The sequence below is a fragment of the Columba livia genome, chromosome 11 (assembly GCF_036013475.1).
Source record: "Columba livia isolate bColLiv1 breed racing homer chromosome 11, bColLiv1.pat.W.v2, whole genome shotgun sequence".
Lineage (NCBI taxonomy): Eukaryota > Metazoa > Chordata > Aves > Columbiformes > Columbidae > Columba > Columba livia.
The window spans coordinates 17,271,942-17,274,798 of record NC_088612.1 but is presented as its reverse complement, the minus strand read 5'-3'; the positions used below and the strand labels follow the sequence as shown (position 1 = coordinate 17,274,798).

The 2,857-nt window shown below is 61.5% G+C and overlaps 2 protein-coding genes across 5 annotated transcripts in view; one reads left to right on the top strand and one right to left on the bottom strand.

Annotated features, from left to right (window-relative positions):
- The window catches only part of TLN2 (talin 2), a 162,044-nt gene extending 159,678 nt beyond the window's left edge, over nucleotides 1-2,366 (bottom strand). For 2 of the 3 annotated variants that reach the window (XM_065076152.1, XM_065076155.1), the window contains exon 1: nucleotides 1,854-2,013. The gene's annotated coding sequence lies outside the window, so the exon portion shown is untranslated. Of the gene's footprint in view, nucleotides 1-1,853; nucleotides 2,014-2,204 lie in introns of those variants that run through there. The other variant, XM_065076153.1, reaches the window with a different exon arrangement.
- Nucleotides 2,367-2,522: 156 nt separating this feature from the next.
- Nucleotides 2,523-2,857, top strand: part of LOC110357763 (C2 calcium-dependent domain-containing protein 4C-like) — a 66,576-nt gene continuing 66,241 nt past the window's right edge. For both annotated transcript variants that reach the window (XM_005500998.4, XM_065076162.1), the window contains exon 1: nucleotides 2,523-2,661. The gene's annotated coding sequence lies outside the window, so the exon portion shown is untranslated. The remainder of the gene's footprint in view (nucleotides 2,662-2,857) is intronic.

The following is a 2,857-nucleotide window of genomic DNA, read 5'->3' as shown; positions in this document are numbered from 1 at the left end:
TTCCCTCCCACCCCCCCAGCAGTGTGGTAACCTTCAATCTCAAGGCACTGCCTTGAAAATATCATGTTTTGAAAATTAAAGCAGAAAAAAAGGAGTTCAGCCAACTTAATTTAAATTAGCAAAGAGCTGTACTGTTAGAAGAATAGCTGACCGTTATCTCAAACAGATACAAAATCTTTTCATATACTACAATTTGTAAGGTATTTATAACTAACACTGGCAGCTTGCACTCATACTTGCAACACATTGCCATGCACATGAGTAAGCGATATTTTACATAAGCAAGAACAGTCTCAGAAACATGTTGCTTGTCTGTTTTTTCATCATATGGACATTTTCCCTTAGCTATTGGGCCATCTTGACGATGCAGACACCTTGACGACACCTTTAAATAACCTACTTTCTAACTCAAAACTGGCTTTCTGGTTTGAAAGTAAATATGGCTTAAACTTGGCGCTAAAATATAGGTCTGCAAAATAATCATCTAAAAAATCTGGATGGAAGTTGCTTAATCTGACAGGTATTTTAGTCTATTTACATTCCCACAATCTTTCTAACTAGACACTACAAGCAGCATTTTAACACACAAAAAGTAGAGCCTAAAGTAATTAAGTGGCTGGTCAGCAGAACAAAAGCTCTACAGAAGGTGAGCACAAAGACAGCAGAGGCCCCAGTTCCCAGACAGGTGTTCCCACGCACTGTGTCGGAGTCTTCTAGTCACCTGAAGGCAAAACTGTACCCTGCACTTCACAGCTATCCGCTAAGGTAGCATAAGGTAGCATAGAAGAAAAAAAAAGAGTACCAACACACGAAGGGGGACCCCAGCCCACAGCAGGGACAGGCCCTCTGCAGGCACACACCGCCGCCTCGCACCCAGGGAGGTTTTGGGCTTTGGCACGAAGCCCTGATGCACCGGGGCAGGCAGCCCAGAGCCTCTGGCCGCTCGCACGCTCCCCGGGAAATGGGAGAGGCCGCGGAGCAGCGCGGCTCACCCGCCCGCCCACCGACCCTTATGTGAGCTGCGCAAGGGCGGACACGTGTGTCCGTCCCTCCCTTCCCACCGGCGTGCCTCTGCGGGACCGGCCTGCGAGCCGCTTCCAAGCCGGGCCGTCCCACGGGTCTGGTGGGGAGAGACGGACACACACAGAGCGATGGATATAGATACACGCGTATACACACGCAGCACGGTCGTCCTTGGGAGGTCGTCGCTTCGCAACGTGTTGCGAAAAGGTTTTTTCTCTCCATCGCCGTCGGCAGTAGCGCCCAACGGCGAACAGCTCCGTCCCTGGGGCAAACCCACCCCTCAACCCGGCCACGCGAAGCTCCCCCGGCCAGGCTGCGAGGGGCCGGGAGGAGCCGGCCAGCCCCGCTCCTCTGTCGGGTACCAACTCAATATGGTCCAAGGGGGAACCCCAAAGGACCGCGGCTCCCTTCTCACTCCGGGTCCTGACGAAGTGAAGGTGAGCCGGGGACGCTCTCCCCTTGCCAGGGCTCAGCCCCTAACCCGGCCGCCGCACGGCACTGGTCTGGGATATCGCTGTCCTCCCTGGAACCAGCAACTTGTTGTGCGGGCAGCGCTCCGCGCGGGCCGGGCTGTGCCGGACGGGGCGCAGCTCCCGCTTCCCGCCGCGGGACCGGCGACCGACAGCTCCCGCCTGCCTGGCTGGGGGCAACGCGGAGTCTACGTGCGAAACCCAGCGGCAGCCGAGTGGCCGCAGGCACGGAGCGGCTCCGCGCTCCCGCCGCTCAGCCCTGCGCGGAGTCTTCCCCCTCTCGGCGGCTCCGCACGGACCAGACACTCCATGCAACGTGCAATGGCAGGGGAGGACAAGAGGGTCCTCGCGGGCTCCTACCGGGAAAGGCGTTACTGTAGCATTGCAAAGCGCCTAAGCCCCGCCGCTCTCTCGTTTCCTTCCTTCTTTCCTTCCCCCCCGCTCTCCTGCCGCCCGCTCCCGCCTGCTTCGCCGCCGCCCGCAGCTCCTGCCGCTGCGGACTCCAGGCGCAGCCCCGCCGGGGAGGGCAGGAAACGCGTCATCACTCCGGGACCGCTCCCCCGCCCGGCCCGCTCCGCCACCGCCCGGCCCACGGCGCGGGCAACACGGGGCGCCCGCCCGCCCTGCCCTCCGCTGCGCCCGGGGACCGGGCGGCAGAGCAACCCCGGCTTCGCCGGCTCGCCGGGCCGAGCGCTTAAGGGGCCGCCTTACCTGAGCACAAGGGAGCGGCAGCTCCGCCGGCTGCGGCCCTCGCTGCTGAGGTAGCGTCGTTCCTTCTCTGCCTGTTCAGAGCCGCCGTCCCCGCGGCTTCTCACGGAGAGGAGGCAGGAGGCCGGAGAAGCCCGTCATTTCTCGCCGCGAGCAGGACGATGAAGCCGTCGGGACCGCGGCCGCCGCCACTGTCCGCGCAGGGGCCGCTGTGGAGGCGGCGAGGCGCCCGCCCGGCCCCTGAGGCAGCACGCGCGCGGCCTCGCGCCTCCCGCCACCGCCGCTCGTGCCGGTGCCGTGCGGAGGCGCGCGGGGCTGCAGCGCGCGGCGGAGCCTCGCGCCGCAACGGGCCCGCGCTCTGCCTAGGGGCGCGCGGCGGCACGAAGCGGGTCCATAAAGGCGCGTGGAGCGGACCCGGTGGGCGGAACCACCTGCGCCCCCGCACCTGCCACCCACACAGGTACTCGCTCCTCCTGCTTGGTCACCAGAGGCCGCGAACAAAACTCTGTGGGCAGAGATGGTTTCAAAGTAACGAAAGCACCTAGATACAGGCAGGGGGCTGCTGGAGCCATCCAAACTGCTGTGCGGTGATGTTGCGTTAAACGTTTACAAGTAACCTCAGCAAAAATCGACTCCTGTAGTGGAAAAGGACACTT